A 23,462-nucleotide genomic window follows, 5' to 3' on the forward strand; every position below is an offset into this window, starting at 1 on the left:
ATCATCTTCTGTCTTCTCTGCGCGTATTTTCCACCACTCCCCCGACAAGAACCTTTAAGTTCCGGTCTTTCTAAACTTCTTGCCACGTTGTCTCCAACGCCCATGCCGTTGTACACACTGTTTCTTCGTGGAACTCTCATCTCTTCTTGGCTAACTCTGGCCCAGGCTTCCGCCTCCAGATCTTGTCATCACTTCCAGAATCGTTCACTGACCGCAGTGCCCACTTTCACTTCTTACCATCAACTCCTGTAGCATCCCTTGCCTTCCTCTGTCATAGAATTCGCTAAAATATATTATTTTATTTTACTTGCTGGCCTCTACCGCTAGATTATAAGCTCCTGGGGGGATCAGGAATTATGTTATTCACCACTCTGTCACCAATGTTCTTCACAGTGTGGGGCATGAGGTGGGTATTCAGTAAGTGAATGTGGAGCAGAAGGTCAGTTTCTGTTGCTATTGTAAGATTTAACCTTCACTAAGTCAGTCTCTGCCTAGTGTTAGGATCAACTATGTATTGTTTATATGCTGTAAGTTATGCGGTTTTTAATAGCTATTTCTATACTTCTTTCTGTCCATTGGACTTCTCAGAGGAAACAGTTACTCCATGCCATTTTTGCTGTTAACTTTTCCCTGGTGTTCAAGGGCTATGTGCCTTCCTTCACTCAGGAACTTATGTTGGGGGTGGGGGGAGCACCTGGGTGGCTCAGTCGGTTAAGTGTCTGACTTCTGCTCAGGTCATGATCTCACGGTGAGTGGGTTCCAGCCCCGCGTCGGGCTCCTTGCTGACAGTTCAGAGCCTGGAGCCTGCTTCGGATTCTGTGTCTCCCTCTTTCTCTGCCCCTTCCCTGCTCACGCTGTCTCTCTCTCTCTCTCTCTCTCAAAAATAAATAAATATTAAAAGCTTATTTTAAAAAAAAAAGAAGAAGAAACTTTTGTGGGGGTGAAAACAGGCATATAATTGAGTACCTATCTTTAATGAGTGAAAGATGTTAAATCCACTGCTTACTGAGTGTTAAAAAAATAAGGCGATTTAAATACACATCTTCTAGAATTGACTCAGCAAACTCAGGCGTATGTTACTTTATGAATTGACCATTTTCAGAGTGTAGTTGTTTGTTTATATCTACTTTTCACTGATCCCAACACAGCCCCCCTAGAAAATAAAAATGTAAAATGAAGCATCTTTTAACTGAACCTTTTAAGTTTGTTTGTTTAGAGTAGCATCTTGAATGCCAGGACAAAAGACAGTAGACAGATACTCAGTAGGTTTCTATTTATTGGTAAACACATGTTAACATTATTGTTTCTAGAATTCCCTAACAGGGTTAGATTTTTCCTCGGTGCTTCATAACTGTGGAAAGGTGTAAAAATCACCTTTTGCCAAAAATGCGCAATTCAAAATCCCTTCCCGGGCCTGCTGAATTCATTTACTCGAGGTGGAGAGTAGAAGTAGGCATTTTTAGACAGTGATTTTTGGTGCTCTCACCGCCCATGATACTACTTCTGCTTAGAAACCAGTGTCCCCCTTGAGTAGTGAGCCGCAGTGGTCCAGATAGTGCAGTGGTGACTGACTGAACAGAGCAGTGTTGAATGATGAGAAACTGAGACTGGCTGTTGCTTTCTACACCCATCATAACTCATAGTCACCTTTAAAACGTTGATGGAAAGCGATAACCGATGGCCTCGTCACCATGAGTAAATATCGTATGACCCACCATCTGAGAGGAGAGCTCTGGTCGCATTAAGCAGCGACTAATTAAAATATAGTGTGTTTTGAAATGTGTTGAGATGTTTCTTTTTTTAAGTAGGCAACTTTCCTTAGCCGAGTCATAGACCCATAGCAGGTGTATGTTTAATATTAAAATTCGCTTTGTGTCCTCCTGCTACCGGGATCTACCATCTGGAAATAAAAGAAGCGATTTGGGAGATGGCCAAATACAACATTTATTTTAATGCAATAAACCTATTGCCAAATTGTAGGAGAAGAAAATTTCACTTCTAAAAAATAAAATCTATACTACAATTACATTTTTATTTGTACAGTCCACAGAAAAAAAGGTCAGACTTACAGTCTAAGATATTTTCCTTTCAATTGAATACACAAATAAAATAAAAAGGTATTTGTACAGGTTAACTTATGAAAACCTAATACGAAATCTTCCATGAACTTTACAACCTGCATAACCCAGAGCTGTTATAACCTTTACAAGCCCCAGTGTTGTTGAGACAGTAAACTGCAGTGTTCTATATATTTTTAATTAATGAATTAATTTTTAATTTACATCCAAGTTAGTTAGCATATAGTGCAACAATGATTTTAGTAGATTCCAGTGATTCATCCCCTATGTATGACACCCAGTGCTCATCCCAGCAAGTGTCTTCCTTAATGCCCCTTACCCATTTAGCCCATCCCCCCCACAACCCCTCCAGCAACCCTCTGTTCTCTATATTTAAGAGTCTCTTATGTTTTGTCCCCCTCCCTGTTTTTGTATTAATTTTGCTTCCCTTCCCTTACGTTCATCTGTTGTATATCTTAAAGTCCTCATATGAGTGAAGTCATATGATATTTGTCTTTCTCTAATTTCACTTAGCATAGTATCCTCTAGTTCCATCCACATAGCTGCAAATGGCAAGATTTCATTCTTTTTGATTGCCGACGAGTACTTCATTGTGTGTGTGTGCACATCTTCTTTATCCATTCATCCATCGATGGACATTTGGGCTCTTTCCATACTTTGGCTATTGTCGATAGAGCTGCTGTAAACATTGGGGTGCATGTGTCCCTTTGAAACAGCACATCTGTATCCCTTGGATAAATACCTTGTAGTGCACTTGCTGGGTCATAGGGCAGCTCTATTTTTAATTTTTTGAGGAACCTCCATACTGTTTTCCAGAGTGGCTGCACCAGTTTGCATTCCCACCAGTAGCAATGCAAAAGAGATCCTCTGTCTCCCCATCCTCGCCAACATCTGTTGTTGCCCGAGTTGTTAATTTTAGCCTTTCTGACTGGTATTTCGCTGTATTTCCCTGATGATGAATGATGTTGCACATTTTTTTTATGTGTCTGTTAACCATCTGGACATCTTCTTTGGAGAAGTGTCTATTCATGTTTTTTGCCCATTTCTTCACCGCATGCTTTGGTTTTTGTGTTCTGTATATATTTTAAGTGTGGCCGTACGAACTCACCCCAAAATGAGGGAATGGACAAGATGCTATCAAAGACTCCTCTGGCTTGAGAAAAGGAAAAAAACAAAAACAAAAACAAGACAAAACACTTCTATATGTTATAAGAGGTAGAGAAATGATAGAGAGAGAGGTGGGGTTTTTCATCAGGTAGCTGGTTGTGGCCAAGGTGGCTTAGCCTAGCACCATCACATAGGGCTGTTGAGCAAATAAAATTTACTTTCTTCTTCAGCACCAGTCTGTTGAAATTTTTTAATCATTTGTGAATTTTCAGAGTCCTGAAATAACTACTAGAATGTGAGAGCTTAATCCCATCTCCTGATCTCACAGGGCTGTGGGCCAGACCTTTCCAATTCTAAAAGGCAGTGAGGTCTCCTTCCTTCTGATTTACTTTCACAGGCTCCTGGGACATTAATTTTTAAAGGCCTTAGCCAACAGACTAGAGAAATCATTCAAGTTAAATTTTTATTAGAAAAAAAAAATACTCCACAAATATCCTTTCCTATAAAAATATAAACTTGAATATCTTTGGCTGGGGAGGACGAGCAGAGGGGATGGAGCAGAAAACTTGAAAGGTTTGTGTAATGTGGACATGCAGCCCTATGATTAAATTGGTTTTCTAGTGGTTCTGTTGAATCATTAGTATCGGTACTATTTGCAAAGGCATCAATACTCATTAGAGACCATTGGCCAGGGATCTTATAGGACCGTTGGGAGATGAGTCTCTATTGACAACAGATCTATTGGTTTGTTTGTTTGTTTGTTTGTTTGTTTGTTTGTTTTAATGTTTTCACCCATAACTTTAAGGAAGAAAGATGCAAATAGCAAATACGTAAGGTGACATAATACAGTAGAAAAAATCATGGACTCAGGTTCTTTTACCATACCTGCCGCCGAGGAGCTGTGATCTGAAACAGTTGGTTAACTTCTCCAGGTTCAGTTTCATCATCTGTAAAATGGAAATAACATTCATTTAGAAATAGTCTTTGAATGCCTGCTGTAAGTCAGGTGGTTTGCTTGGCACCTGACTTTGAATAATAGCTGCTGTGCCTTCGTCATGGGGTCACCGTGACAACTAGATAAGATACTGCATGTGGAAACGTTGATGTTTTTTACTATCAGGTGGCACCCAGAGCAGTCTTGATCTCCAGTCATCAAAGACTTATTTTGGTAAAAAAAAAAACAAAACAAAACAAAAAAAAACACTGGTTTCATTTGCAGCAAGGTTTGAAGAAAAATTTGGCCTTAACCCCACTTAACTGAAAGTTCAAGTAGCCACAATATTCTTTGCCCAAGTATTCCAGTTAATTCGGGTTTTTCTTTGTTGCTATGTGAGGTCATTGGTGGTGAAGTAGTTACCTATTGCCACATAACTCACTTTGCCCCCAAACTCATGGCTTAAAACCGAAAACATTTGTTATATTACACTTTCTGTGGCTCAAGCATCCTAGCTTAGCTGCATACCTCTGGTTGAAGGTCTCTTGATGAGGTTGTAGGCAAGCTGTCAAGTGGGAGCTGGGAGCTCATCTGAAGGCTCATCTGGGAAATCCACTTCCAGTTCACTCACGTGGCTGTTGGCAGACCTCTTTCCACTGGGGCCTCTTCACAGGCCTGCTGTTATGGGCTGAAATGTGACCCCCCACATTCATATGTTGAAGTCTTAACCCCCGTTACCTCAGAATGTGACTATATTTGGGCACAGGGCCTTTAAAGTGATGACTAAATGTAAAGGAGGCTCTTAGAGTGGCCCTACTCCAACCTGACTGGTGTCCTTAAAGGAAGAGGAAAGTTGGGACACAATCGGACATGCCAGGGATGCACTTACACAGAGGAAGACTCTGAGGGCACATGGAAAAGAGGGCCATCCGTAAACCAAGGAGAAAGGCCTCAGGAGCCACCAAACCTGCTGACACCTTGACCTTAGACATCTAGCCTCCTGAACCATGAGAAGGTGAATTTCTGTTGTTGAAGTCACCCAGGCTGTGGCATTTTGTTGTGACAGCCCTAGCAAACTGCTACAGCTGCCTTACAACATGGCAGCTGCCTCCTCCGGGCGAGCAATACGCGAGAAAGTGAGAAAGCACCCACGCAGAAGCCACAGTCTCTTTATAACTTCATCTTGGAGGTGAGATCCCATAACTTTAGCTATGTTCTTTTTGTTGGAAGTGAGTCGGTAAGTCCAGTCAGTCCATACTCGAGAGATCACAAAGGGCCCGGATCCCAGGAAGTGGAAGTCACAGGAAGCCATCGTAAAGGCTGCCTACCACACTAGTTTAGGTTTGTTTTTAATAAACCAAAAATTAAAAGTTAAGAGAAAGACAAAAACCGGCGTATTTTACATGATAGATTCAACGTCATCAAATACCTGAGCGCCCTGGCTGGTATAATCTATAGGCCATACTACCATTCTGCGAAGCTAAGATTGTTCTGATCTGGAAAATGGAAAATGTTGACATTTAGAAAAAAAGGTTTTCTAGTGGTGAAAAAAGGATCATGTGATGGCCAAGACTGAGGAGAAATGGCACAGCGAATCCTTACCTCGGTGTCTAATACACACAGGGATGCATACCAAGAAGGGATGAGAGGGAAAGAGGAGGGGAGATAATCATGAGTTATAAAAAAACATGGTCAAACCATAACATAATCTTATGTAGGAAAAGTGAGAAAAAACAGCTTCAGTAAAACAAACTACAGCAAGTAAAACTGAACAGAATCTTCTTGACTGATAGAACATAGGTCATAAAGAGTTGAAAAACTGCTCTAATCTTTCTTGTATTGTTAATAGACAAAGAGGGGATAAGGGATAGCAGGTTAGAGGTGGGCATTCAGTGAGCTGTAATACCCAGCGAGGTGGTACATTTTAGAAAATCTCGTAAGGAGCAAAAAATGATTAGTGGGCTCTACGGATTGGTCCGGAAGGTAAGTATAAAGGAACAGACCTCTTCAGGAGTATTTCCAGAACCAATAGGAAGAACTCTACAAGAGGAGGATGGGTGATAGTTGAACCCAGCTTTTAGTTCAGAGGATCCAAAGGACATCTGCTCTGTGGTGATAGCGAGCTGACATCTGAGTCCTCAGTAAGTATGCTGAGATTCCAGTAGCTTTAGCCTCTAAAATTAGTAGCATTGTCAGCTTGATTGTCTCCTGTTTTCTAACGATCAGAGTCTATGTGGCAAAGCTGTCCTTACTCCCAAGCACGGTCAGATTTCTTTTCACCAACAGCCCTCTTTTTGGCCTCTTAAATGATGCTAATATGCGGTTAAACTCTCCCTTTAACTTTCAGAACATTCAAAGAGCTATCACTTGTAATAATACCTCCAGATACTAAGCTTCAACAATTTGGCTCCTGCTTCATCGGAACTCCCCCTTGGGTGGCCCTTTGTTTTAAGAGAGGAAGAAGCTGTTTCCTGTTATCTCCTGGTTGCACGATAACAAGATGACAGACTGATTCTAGGTCTCTTTCAGTTTTCCTTACACAAAGCTGTGGAACCAGAGGGGGACAGTACAGGGATCTCACAAGGTGATCCTCGTTAAAAAGATGCCTTCAGATTTGAATAATTCTATGGATTACCTTAAGAGTTGCCCTGAAGTAGATGTTTATGCTGGTATGGAACAGTTTCCGAGATATATTGTTAAATAAAAGATACCCAGAAAAACCCACTGGAGGTTACGTTCCCATTTGTGTAAAAAGGGCAGCGGGAAAATACATTTGTATGTGCATGGACTCTGCTCAGAGAAGGGCACACACACCAGTAGTGAGTCTGGAGTAGAAGAGACTTTTAACTCCGTATCTCTTGTTATCATTTGATTTTTTTTTTTAATTTGTGCATGGATTAATTTTTTTTATGTTTATTTTTGAGACTGAGCATGAGCGTGGGGAGCAGCAGAGGGGCAGTGAGGAGGGAGAGAGAGAATCCCAAGCAGGCTCCATGCTGTCAGCACAGAGCCTGAAGCGGAGCTCCCTTTCACGAACCCTGAGTCATGACCTAAGCTGAAATCAAGAGTCAGGCACTTAACCAGCTGAGCCACCCAAGTACCCCTACGTTTCTTGTTTCTGTTTCTGTTTTTGTTTTTGTTTTGTAGTGAGGAAGCTATTTTAAAAATGCCTTTAGGAGTGCCTGGGTGGCTCAGTCGGTTGAGCGTCTGACTTGGGCTCAGGTAATGATCTCATGGCTCATGAGTTCGAGCCCCATGTCAGGCTCTGTGCTGACAGCTCAGAGCCTGGAGCCTGCTTCGGATTCTGACAGGTGTGACGTAATAGCTCATAGTTTTGATTTCCATGTCCCTCATGATAAGTGAGGTTGAGCATCTTTTCATGTGTCTGTTGGCCATCTGTATGTCTTCTTTGGAGAAATGTCTGTTCATGTCTTATGCCCATTTTTAATTAGATTATTTAGGTTTTTTCATCTTGAGTTGTATAAATTCTTTATATATTTTGGATATTAACTCTTTATCAGATATATCATATGCAGACATCCTCTTCCTTCTCAGTAGGTTGTCTTTTTGTTTTGATTGTTTCCTTTGCTGTGCAGAGGCTTTTTATTTTTATGTAGTCCCAATAGTTTATTTTTGCCTTTGTTTCTCTTGCCTGAGGAGACACATCTAGAAAAATATTGCTACAGCCGATGTCAGAGAAATTACTATCTTTGCTCCCTTCTAGGATTTTAATGGTTTCAGGTCTACATTTAGGTCTTTAATCCATTTTGAGTTTATTTTTGTATGTGGTGTAAAAAGTGGCCCAGTTTCATTCTTTTGCATGTGGCTGTCCAGTTTTCCCAGCACCATTGGTTGGAGAGATTAGCTTTTTTCCCCCATGGCATATTCTTGCCCGCTTTGTCATAAGTTCATTGATTCACCATATAATCCTGGGTTTATTTCTGGGCCCTCTATTCTCTTCTATTGATCTATGTGTCTGTTTTGTGCTGGTACCACACTGTTTGAGTGCTTCAGCTTTGTAGTAAATCTTGAAATCTGGGATTGTGATGCTTCCAGTTTTGTTCTTCTTTTTCAGGATTGCCTTGGCTATCGGGGTCTTCTGTGGTTCCCTACAAATTTTAAGATTATTTCTCCTAGTTCTGCAAAAATGCTCTTGGTATTTTAATAGTGATTGTCTCAAGTATGTAGATTGCTTTGGGTAGTACAGACATTTTAACAATATTTGCTCTTCCAGCCCATGGGCATGGAATGTCTTTCCATTTCTTTGTGTCGTCTTCAGTGTCTTTCATCGGCGTATTACAGTTTTCAGAGTACAGGTCTTTCACCTCTTTGGTTAGATTTATCCCTACGTATCTTCTTGTTCTTGGTGCAATTACAAATGGGATGGTTTGCTTAATTTCTCATTCTGCTACTTCATCATTAGTGTATAGAAAATGCATGGATTACTGTGAATGTAACACAACTGGTTTTAAAGAGAAAGGCACTGAAGAGATGAAATTTAAGTTACCACAAAGAGCCTTTGAACTCCTGTGGTGTTCTCTCACGTGGTCGTCCGCACTGTCCGGTCCTCTCTTCCTGTCGTTGCAGTTTGAAGACTCATGAGAGCAAGAACTGCTCTCCATTGAGCACCTGCTCTGCCCCGAGGGCTGGGGTTTTTACGTGGAGTTTCCTCACTTAATCATCCCAGCAATCGCATGAGGAATGTCTCTTCTTGCCTCCTTTTTTAGCTGAGACTTTGTATATTCCTTCCATGGGTGCTGTTTAGAAGATCAAGAAGATCAGTTCCAAGATCGATTTCCTGCCACATGCCTATCTAACACCTTGCTTCACCAAAGACTGGAGTGACCCTTCTTCTGAGGGACACGTTAGTCAGTTCTGCCCTTGAGTTTTTCTCTTCTGTGTGTGTTTCTTTCCTCGGGGATTGTTCTTTCATTCACATCCATAGAACTTCAGCTTCCACCTGCACTCTGACGATTTTGACACGTGAGCCCCAGTCGGTGGCCCCCAGAAGCCACCGCAGTAACAAATCCCAGCTCAGCCACCTAAGAGAAGGGGTGCGTCTGCTGACTTCTGTAGAGAACTAGGACGGCTCCAGGACCTCCGGTGTGGTCAGGTCTTTCCTTTTCTCCATCCCTCTCTGCCTCATCTTTCTCCATCTCCTTACACGTCTCTTCACAACTTCATTAACCTCCCTCTTTCCTTCTTTCTGTGGTTTCTTCCATGTGGCAGATCAGATGGAGGGGAGTAGTTTCATCAGCTCCAGCCTTATTCTTTCCAGCTCAATGACCGCAGAGTAAAGAGAGTGTTTCTACGTTAGTACGTACAGGTCCCCAGGAAGGGCTGTGATTGGCTTGGCTTGGATGACAGGACCACCTCTTATGGCAGTTGCGGTGGCCCCGGGGGTGGGGCCCTAGGCCAGGTCTGGATCGCCTGCCAACTTTTGTGCTCAAGAGGGTGTGAGGCTCTCTTAATTCTAGAGAACAAACTGATGGTTACCAGAAACAAGGTGGGTGAAATAGGTAAAGAGGATTTAGGAGTGTACTTGTCGTGATGTGCGCTGGATAACGCATGAAATTGTTGAATGACGATACTGTACGCCTGTAACTAATAGAACACTATATGCTAACTATACTGGAATTTAAAAAAAAAAAAAAGAGGGTATTGCACTGGCATTTATAGTCTGGCGGTAATCACCTGACTGGAATAGAACAGGTGGGGAGCAGTTTTCCAAAGGAGGTGAGAGGAGCCAAAACCACAGCAGATGGGAAGGGATATCAGGCAGATAAAAATCGTAGATTTCCCCTACTTTCAACCCTTAGCTTCTTTGCAGCTGTGCAAATCAGGGGTAAGTAAGACAATGTGTGCAGTAAATACTTCATATGATGCCTGCAGCAGAATAAGCAATAGAGCAATATCTACTGTTATTGACTCTCTCTCTTTTAATTGTGGCAAACTACATTTAACACAGAATTTACCACTTTAACCATTTTTAAGTGTTACAGTTCAGTGGATTAAGGACATATGCATTTTTGTGCAACCATCACCACCGTCCATCTCTAGAACTCTTTTCCAACACAGAACTTTATTTGGCAAAACTAAGACTCTACTCATTAAACAATAACTCCCCATTCTCCTCTCTCCCATTTCCTGGCAGCCCCTGTTCTCTTTTCTGTCCCGATGAATTTGACTATTCTAGATACCACGTGGAAGTGGAATCGCACAGTATTTGTCTTTTTGTGACTGGCTTATCTCACTCAGCATAATGTCTTCAAGGTTCAGCCGTGTTGTGGCACATCTGAATTTCCTTCCTGTAAGGCTGAATAATACTCTATTGTACGTATGTATCACGTTTTATTAATCCCTCTGACAATGGATACTGGATTTGCTTCTCCCTTCTGACTGTTAGGAATACTGCTGCTGTGAACGTGGGTGTACAAATATCTCTTCAAGTCTGCTTTCAGTTCTTCTGGGTGTATATCCAGAGGTAGAAGTGCTGAATTGTATAGTAATTCTATTTTTAATTTTGTGGAGAACTGCCATATTCTTTTCCATAGTAGCTGTACCATTTTCATTCCTAGCAACAGTACCCAAGAGTTCCATTTCTCCACATCCTCACTAATACTTCTTCTTTTCTTCTTTCTTTTCTTTGCTTCTCTCTCTCTCTCTCTCTCTCTCTCTTTTTTTCATAGCAGCCATGCTAATGGGGAAGTGGATGCGAGTTCTTTAAATTCAACCTTGCTGGGGCTCCTGGGTAGTTCAGTCAGTTGAGCAGCTGGCTCTAAGAAAAAAAGAAAATCTTGGTAACTGGGCTATTAGGAGTGCAGTTGATAGAATTAGAGTACCTAGTTTTGTGGGTGAGTAGGACAAATAACACTGTTAGTATTTTAAAAGCCAAATTTGGGGGCACCTGGATGGCTCACTCAGTTGAGTGTCTGACTGTTGATTTGGCTAAGGGCACGATCTCACAGTTTGTGGGATCGAGCATCTCATTGGGCTTTGCACTGACAGCAGGGAGTCTGCTTGGGATCCTCTCTGCCTCTCCTCTGCTTGTGCTCTTTCTCTCAAAATAAATTTAAAAACTTAAAAAAAATGTTTTTTTAAGTCAAATTTGACATGATGGCTGCACATTAAACTGAGAAAAGTCTTCTCAAAAGCTAGGGAGAAATGTGAGCCAGATGTAGAGTTTACCTATTAAAGCTGTGAGTGGATAAATTATCTGAGGGAAAGAATGTCGGGGAGCAAGGGGTTGGAAGCAAAGGCAAAGAAGAAAGAAGAGCCAGCGGAACCATCCAAGGAGGCAGCCTTAAGAGGCACCTGGATATTTCAGACTCTCAGAGACCCACAGAAGGGAGAGCCAAGGGGGCGGGAATGATTGATGAGCTCAGATGATATTTTTAAATTGCCCGTGATTAAGATTTTGTTAAATTGAACCATTTTTGTGTGACTATGCCCTGTAGAGTCCTTTATAATTTTCAGAATGTTTGCATATAGTTTATCTTATGTGACCCTTAGCCAAAGCACACAAATTATTATCATTAGTATTATTCCCACATTACAGGAAAGAAACAAACTCGGGAAGACTGGCATTTTCCTAAAGTCATTGCTCGATACTTCTCATTTCCCCAAGATGATCTATTTTGGGGAAGCTGAAGGCAGATGATGCCAGGTCAGAGTGGGCACCAGAGTAGGTTCCCCTCAGACCAGTGCCCAGGCAGCTTGTCATCCTGAGTACAGGTGCTGTCACTCAGTACCTCCTGGAGACCGTGTCTACTCGCCCCTCTCAGTTTCCTGTTAACTACTAATGAGTTTGATTCTCTAGACTCCACAGCAGTGGTTTGTGAACTGTGGGTCATGACCAAAGAGTTGGTCATCAGATCAATTAGTGGGTCCCAACCAGGCGTCCCAGAGCCAGTGGTGCATGTCTTCCCAACACTGCTTTCACCAACTTCATGTTGGTTACTTGAACTTGGCTGTGGTGGAAATCAGCCACCACCACAAAGCTGGGGCCTCTGTTTTACCACAGAGAACCAGTTGGTAAACATTTACTAGCATACCCCTGATCATAACCATCATGTCTTTCTCTTCCCTCCACCCCTCCTGCAACGGAACAGGATAGAATAGAAAGAAAAATACCAGGGTCCTCTACGATAAAAGTAAGAATTGTTTTGTGAGACTTCTGTTCAGGTCAGAAAGATATTTATGTGTATATTCATATATCATGTATTTTTTTACTAAAAATAAGTTTGAAAGTCAGTTGTCTAGAGTCCCTTCCTTTATCTTCCTCAAGTAATTCAAAGTCCTCTGTTCTGTTGATCTTTAGGCAGAGAACCAGTGTCCAGCATCTTTTTTGAATTAATGCTGTGTCTACTCTAGGCGGAATGAGATGGAATTTGTATCAGGCTAGAAATTATTATTCTAGAATAGACAAAATGCCTCTGTATTATCAATTCTTTTGAACTCAAAGCTATATAAAAATCTATCTTAGACCCCACCAAAGACTTTCTACAGTGAGCATGTATTTGTCCTATGCTCAGAAAACAGTAATCATTATTTTTAAATCCCAAAGATTAGAAGGCCAATAAATAGAAAAAAAAATCAGATTTAAGCAAATATCCTTGTGTTACTCTACCATTCTTCATTATTAGAACTTTCTATGAAGAAATTAAATCTTTTTAAGAAAGTAAATGCACTTTTTGTGAAATATATCACTTTCCTTTTGATGATTTAGTGATTTGTTTTATAAATCCAGATTATATACATATATTTTTATATACACAAAATATATATATATTTTTGATATACACAAATATATATATATATTGATATACACATATATTTACATTGTATATAAACATCTTATATATAAATTTATATGTGCGTGCGCGCACACACACACACACACACACACACACATATCCCAGATATGCTTAAATGGATTATGCTTCAAAACTAGATAGATGTCGGGCGCCTGAGTGGCTCAGTTGGTTTGTTAAGTGTCTGATTTCGGCTCAGGTCATGATCTCGTGGTTCGGGAGTTCGAGCCCGCACTGGGCTCGCTGCTTTCTGTGCGGAGCTTGCCTTTGGATCCTCTGTCTCCCTCCCTCTCTGCCCCAGCTCCCCTCGCGAACACTTTCTTTCTTAAACATTAAAAACACAAAACAAAAAAAACTAGATGTACATAGATCATGGAATTAAATCTCAAGAACTTTGATTTAGATCAGCCTTGCAATTTTGAAATTTTCATAAAAGGGAAGTTATTAAGTATTCTTATGCAAAAAAAAAGGCTGCAAACGTGTGAAATAGTATGTCCTTGACTATCTAAATGGAGTTACAAAAAGAAACATTTTTCACTGAGTCACATTTGAAAGTCATTCTATCTTTCTTTCTATTCCACAATGTCACCTTACCATGCCCATTTTACTGCTTTTTTTGTAATAAGAAAATGAACCAGAATAAGGGGAACATGGTTTAAAGTTCATAGGAGTTAAATATACTTTCAGAAATAAGTTATGGAACATTTTTGGGGGGAAGAATTCAGCTTATTGTATATATGACTTCGGTTCTCCAGTTACTTGCAAGTAGAAAGTAAATGTCCCCCGGATGGACACTTGACCCAGGGTGCATTTAACATCCAAGAGTGAAACTGAGTGCCCTGTTGCTCACTAGAAATGAAGAAGGTTCTGGGAGGGCATGAGCTCTCGGTGCTCCTGTGGTCAGCCAATTCGCTCCCCTGTCCCCTGTGGCTGCACTCCAGAGCTGCTCGGGACTGCCTTTTCTCTGAACAAAGCCCGTGCAGCTGTGCCCGGCGCCTCCGTGTCACCAGGCAGGGTTTCACGAACTGGATCTGATGCTCTTGTGCCTGTGTTGTTCATTCCTACACGCTGGAGCCGTGCCCAGGAAGGTGAGGGGACAGCAGGTTGGCCCTCGCTCCCCAGCTGTCCCTTTCTCCTCATGTCACTCAGGATATAAATAAATGGATTCATTCACTCTCTCATCAAGCCAGAATGTTGCCAGAAGGTACTATCAGGGCCACTCTGATCAGTTGGAAAGGGCCTTAGGGGCAGATCTAAGAGGCACAATTTACAAAAGCCTTTGCATTTAGGTAATTTAAAAAAAAAAAAAAAAGCTTTTAATTTTACTTCTCCTGTTCACTTGAGACCTTGGAGGGAGAAAAATAGCTCCAGTTATATGTTCATGTTGTTTGAGGTCTGGGCCTCCTTTAGTGGTGTGGAAGTCATGGTGCATTCTTTGTTTTTTCTCAACTAGAAAAGCCTTGAGTCCAATGATCTCATTGAAAATTTACTTCCCTTTCTTTAAGACAGCTGACGGGTAGTAGGAGCACTGATCTGGAGCGTGGATTGCTGCTTATCACACGAGGCTGTGGTATTTCAGAGGCCAAGTTTGTATTGTTAGTTGGAAGTCTTTTGCTGCCCATAGGGAGCACTGCTATCGATCATTTCCCACATCCGTCGATCCAGTATTTCCCAAGCAGCCTCCATGTAAATATGTACATGGCAAAATGCTGGGCGCTCAGGTCCTGTGAAGATTTGCAAGACGTGGTCTCTGCACTTCAAAGAGTGCATTGCGCAGGAAACGAACCACACATGCAAGACACAGACCCCCCACCCCACCCCACCCCTGCCCTCAAAAGTGGTGTAAGAAGCAATGATTTGATGGTCTAGGAAAGTCTGTCCACCATTCCTCTCAGAGAACTTACTCCTCAAAGTGAGCATGAGCATGATCGGTGCCCTCAGCAGTTCTCCATGCCTAGGTGCTTCTCGTGCACTTCACCTTAGCAGGTGTGGATCACGGTGCTGAAAATAATTTTATTTGCTATTACAGTAGCTCGAGCCAGTTACTTAATATGATGCTAATGGGAGAACAGTAACTGGAGGACAAATTGGGTTCGTTGGACTCAGTTGCCAAACCAGCACAATGTATTTTACAGGTGCTTCAAGATTTTTAAGGGTAGTTCTGCTAATATTTTATGTCTATGTTGCTTGTTGACTTTAAAACTAACCTAATAATATTGCTGTAACTTCATTTATTTGATAAATGCCAAGTGAGTGTATAAATAGTGTGACCCACAGCCATTTCACATACATATACACAAAACAAAAAATTTCCAGGTCAGGATATCAAAGCCAAAAAGAAGATGGGCAGCTTCAGTGACTGGTTTTTCAGAATTCTACCATAAAAGAGCACAGCTGTGATCGTGGCCACAAAGGACGTGAGGGGGTGGGGGGGAGGGCAGTAACATGGTTGTCCTAGGTATTGTCCCTGCCCTTATCAGCCCAGAACCGAGTCAGCAGGCAGGAGTGGAGATCCCAGCAGCTCTGGACTAGAATCATGGCAGGTGTCAGGGAAAACAGGTGGAGAGTCTAACTGGAGACGCTTTACCTAAAGATGGAAGCCCAAAGGGCTGTATTCTCCATGTAAAGTTCAACCAGAAATAAACCCTCCCTTCCCACTTTACCTTTACCATCTCAGGCACTGGAAGAAAACTGCCTGTCTTGGACCTTGGTGCTGAGTGAGATGGAGTAGGGGACTCTTCCGTGAACATTTATAACCACAAACTGGCCCTCGTGTAAGCTTGGGCGTGAGTTGACATTCCCTAGGTACCCTGAAAAACTTGAAACTGAGAATTTAATCCAAGGTGGTCCTAAGCTAATAGTGGCCCCAGGCACCTAATATAATCAAATGCATAGTTTTTCTGGAGGGATCTTCCTTCAATTCAAATCTCAAATAAATTCTTTTTTTTAATGTTTCTTTTTGAGAGAGACAGAGGGTGAGTGGGCGAGGGGCAGAGAGAGAGGGAGACACAGAATCCGAAACAGGCTCCAGGTTCCGAGCTGTCAGCACAGAGCCCAATGTAAGTCTCAAACTCATAAGCTGTGAGATCACGACCTGAGCCGAAGTCAGACGCTCAACCAACTGAGCCACCCAAGCACCCCTCAAATAAATTCTGAAGAACTGGGATCACAGTTAAAAATCACAAAACAAATAAGGAAACATGGCACCATAAGCAAAAGTCAGCAAAAATAACAGATGACACTATCAGACCTACAAAGACAAAGATACTGAAATTATCAGACATACAATAAAAAATAAATTTTCTCATGTGTTTAGAGAAATGAAAGGAAGGAGTAGAAAGTATGAGTAAAATCAAAAGATTAAAATTATAACTAAACAGATTTGAAAAAGAACTATGTACACTTTCAGAATTACAAAGATATAAGTAACTAAAGTTTTGAAATCAATGGCTGGGCTTAACTGCAGGTTAGACCCAGCTGAAAAGATATTTAGTGAACTCAAAGATATATTTCTTTAAAGAAATTATGTGAACTGCAGGACAGAATGATGAAAAATCACGTGAGAAGGCCTGATAGATACCCAGATAATTGGAGTTCTAGAAAGAAAAAGAATGGGACCGGGACAATAGTTGAAGGGATAATGGCTAAAAATATACCAAAACTGGAGCCAAAATATCTCAGGTGGGAGAGCATTAGACTGGTCCAATCCCAGGTTTCGGCAAAGCGGAGGTGTCCTCTTAGAGCCTGTAATAATTAAAAATATTCCAAAACTAATGAAAAGATACACCAGTTGCAGTGAATCACAACAAATCCACATCTCGACACACCATACTGAAACTTTGGAATACTAAAGACAACGAAAAGATGTTCAAAGCACCTGGAGACAAAAGAGGGCTTTCCAGAGGAATGCCAGTTTGACTGACAGCATACTTCTCAACAGCAAGAGTGGAAGCCGAACTACAGTGTTACGTGGCCACTGATGAGAGAAAATAATCAGCCAGTCAGAAAAATATTGTAAGCGAAAATATCTTTCAAAGATGTGGATGAAATGAAGACATTTTTCAACATTTAAAACCCAGAAGAATTCACAAAAGGAAAGCAAAGATTCTCAAGAATGGATATTTCGTGAGCAAAGGAAAATTAAAGAAGAGAGAGAAATAGACAAACCAAGAAATAGACTCCACTATGGAGAATAAACTGATGGTTACCAGAGAGGAGGTGGACGGAGGGATGGGTGAGGTAGGTGATGGGGCTTAAATAATACACTTACCATGATGAAAAAAAGTAATCAAAGAAAAGTGAGAGCAAAGGGTATGGCCAAAAACTTGCTCAAAAAATCCAAAAGCATTAAAATGTCACAGACTGTGGTTAAGCAACCAAGAAAAGTGTCAAAGAAATACAGAATCCAACCCTTTAGTGAAGAAATTAGTTGAACTCTGTGTGGATGGAGAATAATGTCCATTACAATCATGTATTTAAACTTGAATTGTGAGATGTTGGCTACTTGGGAGCTCCTGTAGAGGTACTGAGTATAGAAAGGACCCTGTGTATCCACCAGAGCGCTGCATGGGGACCAGAATCAGTTGCTTAAAGGCTAAAATAATCTTAGACTATCTGAGGTAGTAATTCTGTTTTTTTAAGTGTGCAAGGTAAAGATTTGAGTATCTGGTAAACTAAATAAATACTAATTTTATATAAATTCAGAATAATCTATGTTTATTGTGAAACGTCTGTTGTTTAGAGAAGCTAACATTTTAATCTTGAAACTTCCTTTTGAAATATGTCATTGATATTAAATTTGTGATGTTAAGTTAGAAAAGATAAAAACTGACTAAATGTATACACTATTGAATGCATAAAATAAATTATTTTATTTACTTTACATTTTAAAACAAATAAAATAAAGAATGGATATTTCAAACAGAGGAAGGTAATACCACATTTCATAGCACACGAAAATACACATTTCGAAGGTCTAAAATGCAAAGAGGAACTACAAGCAAAGAATGTTTACAAATATGGACAGATATAATAATAAAATAATAATGTTCTTGGGAGGCTAAGAAGGAGGGGATGAAAATATTCAACACCAGTCTTGTTAATCAAGGCAGGCGGTATGATGAGAGTTAAAGTAGTCTAACTTGATCTTGTACAGTGAAAAGCTAAAGATAATGATTAATTTCAGCTTTACATAATCAGTATATACAAATGCAAAAATAGAGTAACAACTAAAAGAATAGAGATTATAAAACTTCAAGGAGGAAAAGAAAACAAAGAAGAGTAGGGACAAATAGGAAGCACGACTTAAGACAGTAGAAATAACAAAGTATTTGTAACTACAAAAGTGTGAGTGCACTAATGTCCCAGTGAAAGTGGAAGATTGATTCATTCAACAGTATTTACTGAGTATCTACTATATGCTAAACACTACTAGGCACATAGCACAGAGCGGTGAACAAAACAGCCCCAAATCCTTAATTGGAGAGAGAGACAACAAACCAAATAAGTAACCCAAATAGTACATTAGACAGTGGTGAGGGTTCTAGAGTGAAAAAAACAAAACATGAAAGATAGAGAATGGGGAAAGTGACTATTCTAAATCGATCTGTCAGGAAGAGTAGCATTTGAATAAAGCCCTGAAGGAGGTGAGGGAATGAGCCGGTGGATATGTAGGGAAGGGAATTCCAGGCTGAGGGAACAGCATGAGCCCGTGCCTTGAAGAGGGATCACGGCTGCTGTGTTTGGGAAGTACAAGCAGGCCAGTGGGCCACGGTGTAGGGTGTGAGGAGAGTAGGTGTAGATGAGACTGTAGAGACAGAAGAGGGCCGGACCACAAAGGACCCAGCGGGCCAACGAAAGGACTTGCACCTTCCTTCTGAGTGAAGTGGGAGTTGGGGTTCTGGGCAGAGTCATGCATGAGCTGATTTTGGATTTAACAGCATCTCTGTGGCTACTGCACCAGGCAGGGGCAAGGTAGTAGCAGTAGAGGGGTGCAGGAAATGGTCAACCAGAGATGGATATATTGTTGGCCTAGATTTTCAAAACTGCACTTTTAGGCTGCTTGAAAGAGACCTATCTAAAACATAAGTATATAAAAAAGAATCAAAGAAAAAGTTTGGCAAAAGATATGCCAGGAGATATAGCTATATTTATCAGAAAAATTGATTTTAAGACAAAAAAAAAAACATATCAAGAAATAAAGACGGTCACTACATTATGGCTAAAAGTTCTAAAGATTCACCAGAAAGTATTTAGCCTTTTTTTGTTGATTTAGTTTCACTAGCTTATCTACTGATTTTTTTAATTAAATAAAATGCATATTTGTAAAGACTATATTGGACAAAAAAATTAACAGAACCACAAAGAGAAATAGACAAACCCACATTCATATTGGAATGATTTAATATAACTCAATAATTGGTAGATCAAGCAGTCTGAAAATCAGTTATATTTTAGGAAATTTGAACCACACAGTTGAGAGGCTTGATCTAGCAGATATGGCTTTGAATCACATTTCGAAGGCCATCTTTCCTGGTCACAACGCAGTAACAAAAAGATAACTGGAAAATCCTCACATGTTGGATTAAATTAGGAATTAACTCACCAAAAAAAAAAAAAAAATCATAATATAATTAGAAAATACCGTTCACCAAAACCCTGAGGAATGTAGCTAAGCAATATTCAAGGAAAACTTATATTTATAGTAGGGAGAGGGTAGAGGCTCAAAGTTAATGTGCTAAGAACCTGGCCTAAGAATTTCACAACAAAATAAGTCCAAAGAAAGTAAAAAGTAAAGACAAATACATAATAATAAAGATAAAGGAAGAAAATAATGAAATAGAAAATGAGCACCATTGAGAGGAATGAATGGGGACATTATTATATATGCCTCAGAGATTAAACAGATGGACAACATTATGAATAACTTTGTACTGATACCGTTTTAAAACTTTGGTGAGATGGATACACATTTGGTATTTAACTTAGAAGAATTTGCTCAAAAAGAAATACGAAGCCCTAATATTCTTTAATTATTAGGAAATTTAACCAAGAACAAAAATGATTCCATAAATACAACAGCCGGTTTTTATGGTTTTACTGGACATCCAAGGATCAGATATACCAACCTTCTACAAACTATTCCAGAATAGAGGAAAACAGGGAACACTTCTCAGCTCTTACTATCTTAATAGCAAAACCTAACCAGGACAGCCCTCCCACAAAAACTCTAAAATCACATCTTCTTAATTGTGGATATAAATGTGAAAAAATTACGAATAAAACATTAGCAAACTGAGTCCAGCAATGTAAAAAAAAAAAAAATCATGATCAAGTTAGGTTTATTCCAGAGATTCAAGGATTATTTAACGTCTAAAAATTGACTAATGTAGTTACTACAGTAACGGATTAAAGGGAAAAGAATCCTATGCTCCTCTCAATGGATACAGAATAAGCAGTTGATGAAATTCAGCATACTCATCGCTTTAAAAAAAAATTCCCAGGTCACTAAGAATAGAAGGGAGCCTAATTATGAAGTATCTCTACAAATAGACAGCAATAGCCATCATACTATTCATTGGAAAACTTTTAAAGATTCCCTTTAAGATGAGAAGCAAGACAAGGGAAACCCATCCCTTCTCCTGAGTGTTGTACTGGAAGTCCTAGTCAGTAAAGTAAAATAAGGAAAGGAAATGACACGGGAATCAGAAAGAAAGATGCAAATCTGTCCATATTCTCAGATAATCTATTTGTCTCATCAGATACCCAAAAAGAGTATTCAAATAAATTGTTACCTTTATAAGAGAATTTAACGATCTTTCTGTACATCAGCAATAGAGTGTGTGATTATAGGAAAAGATACCCTCTGTATCAAAAGTATAATCACGAAGACATATAATGTACCTAGGGAAAAATCTTAACAAAAAATATGACACCTATTATTTTAAAAATTATAAAAACATAGTGAAAATCACTTTAAAAACCAAAACAATGGAGAGATGTACATGTTCCAAGATTAAAAGTCAGTTTGGTAAAGATGTCGGTTCGTCCCAAAATTGATCGATAGATTTAAAAGGGCATTAGTTAGTTGTTGTTTTTTTTAATTTCACAAGCTGATTTTAAAATTTACATGGAAGGGAAAAGGGCCAAGAATAACCCTTGTACTACTAAAGAATGAGAGTGAGGGGCATCTGGGTGGCTCATTCAGTTGAGCATCTGACTCTTGAAACATATCTCACAGTTTGCGGTATCAGGCCCCACGTCGGACTCTGCATGGACATCATGGAGTCTGCTTGGAATTCTCTCTCTCCCTCTCTCTCTGCCCCTCCCCCAGCTGGTGCACGCATTTCTCTCTACATACATACATACATACATACATACATACATACACGTTAAAAAAAAAAAAAAGAATGAGAGTGATAGAGGCCATGTGTCACTTGTCTTACTAGACACCAAGAATTATTACCAAACTAAAGTAATTAAGAGAGCATGGGGTAGGGGCACCTGGCTGGCTCAGTCGGTGGAACGTGTGACTCTTGATCTAGGGGCCGAGAGTTCAAGACCCACGTTGGCAGAGATTACATTAAAAAAAATTTTTTTAATAAAAAAAGAGAGCATGGTGTTGGCACAGAATAGAGAAAACCTAAAACTGGTCTCCTATGTGAAAACAGTTTATAACAGAGAGGTGTTGCCATTAAAGAAGGTAAGGATGGACTTTTCCATCAATAATAACTAGAATAGTTAGTTATTGTGTGGGGAAAATGAAATTAGATCTGTGCTTCACACTCTAGATAATTTTAGGTTGGATTAAAGACTTAAAAATGACAGGCAAAAAAAAAAAAAAGTGTCCCATCTTATATAAAGCATCATAGGAGGATACCATTATGACCATGGGGTAAGGAAAAGATTTCTTACATTAGCCCCAAAAAGTGCAGACTGTGAAGATGGAGATTGATAAATTTGACTTTGTTCAAATTGAGAACTTCTAAGACACCATACAGATATTGTAGGTTTTTTGTTTTATTTTGTATTTCTTTTTTTTTAAGCCCTTAATATCATTAGAGATACATTGTGAAGTTTTTATAGGTGAAATGATGTGTTACCTTGGGTTTGCTTTGAAGTACTCCAGGGGGAGGAAACCGGGGGAGGGAGAGAGAAAAAGAATGGTAGAATGTTGATAATTATCAAAGTGAGATGCTGGGAACATGGAACATGGAGGTGTCTTACACAATGCTATTTTGTGTGTATATCTAACATTTTTTTATTTAACAAAAAAATTTTTTTAAACAAACCATCCATCTTGGGATGCCTGGGTGGCTCAGTCGGTTAAGTGTTCAACTTCGGCTCAGGTCATGATCTCACATCTCATGAGTTCAAGCCCCGCATCGAGCTCTGCTGACAGTGCAGAGCCTGCTTGGGATTCTTTCTCTCCTTCTCTCTCTGCCCCTCCCCCACTCACTCTCTCGCTTTCTCTCAAAATAAATAAATAAACTTAAAAAAGAAAAAGGAATAGAGTACTGCTACATGCTACAACATGATGATCCTTGAAAACATCACGCTAAGTGAAAGGAACCAGACACAAAAGACCACATATTGTGTGATTCCACTCATATGAAATGTCACGAATCGGCAGATCTATAGAGACTGGAAAGATTAGTGGTTGCCTGGGGCTGGAGGATGAGATGTGTGAGAGTGATGGCTAAGAGGCATGGGGTTTCACCTTCTTTCAATGAAAATGTTCTGGAAGTGATTGTGGTGGGAGATGCACAACTCTGAATATACCAAAGCCACCGGATTATACACATTAAATGGGTGAATTGTGTGGTATGTGGCTTATAGCTCATTGAAGCTGTTTTTTTTTTAAATCAATAAACAGTAAACTCAGTAAGAAAATAAGCAAAAGCCATGTCCAGACATTTCACAGAAGAAAAAACATGTATGCGCCATAGATACTTGAAAAGAGGCTCAACTTCATTCCTTTTTTTTTTTTTTTTTTTTTTTTTTTAAGCTTATTTATTTTGAGAGAAAGAGAACGCGCATCGGGGAGGGTCTCAATCTCACAAGTCTGGAGAGATCTTGACCTGAGCAGAAACCAACAGAGGCTTAACCTGACTGAGCCACCCAGGCGTCCCTCAACCTCATTCCTAATTGGGGAAAATGCTAATTAGAACCACAGTAGGACACTTGACTGGCAAATATTTTAAACTCAGGCAACACCCCTCCTCCACCGGTAGGTGAGGCAGAGAAGCAGGGGAAGCCCATCCAGTGCTGTGGGGGTAGGGGGTGAACTGGCGCAACCGCTCTGGAATGTAATATGGCTTCGTTTTTTAGAGTTGAAGAGGCAAGTGTCGATGACCCAGCGGTTACGCTCCTAAGTATATAACTGAAGAAATTCTCCCAGCTGTGTGCTGAGATCACATGTAATAATAGTTATAGCAGCACTGGGAAATTGAAAACCACATAAAACGAAACGACATATATTTAGGGATATGAGTATATGTGGTGAAAAACCTGTTTTTAAAAAACAAACAG

General features: G+C 40.1%; 1 protein-coding gene across 4 annotated transcripts in view; it reads left to right on the plus strand.

The window, feature by feature from the left end:
• Positions 1–23,462, plus strand: part of TTLL5 (tubulin tyrosine ligase like 5) — a 310,515-nt gene that overhangs the window by 263,478 nt on the left and 23,575 nt on the right. The gene's annotated exons all lie outside the window — the stretch shown is intronic.

Source organism: Lynx canadensis, chromosome B3 (assembly GCF_007474595.2).
Source record: "Lynx canadensis isolate LIC74 chromosome B3, mLynCan4.pri.v2, whole genome shotgun sequence".
NCBI classification, from domain to species: Eukaryota; Metazoa; Chordata; class Mammalia; order Carnivora; family Felidae; genus Lynx; species Lynx canadensis.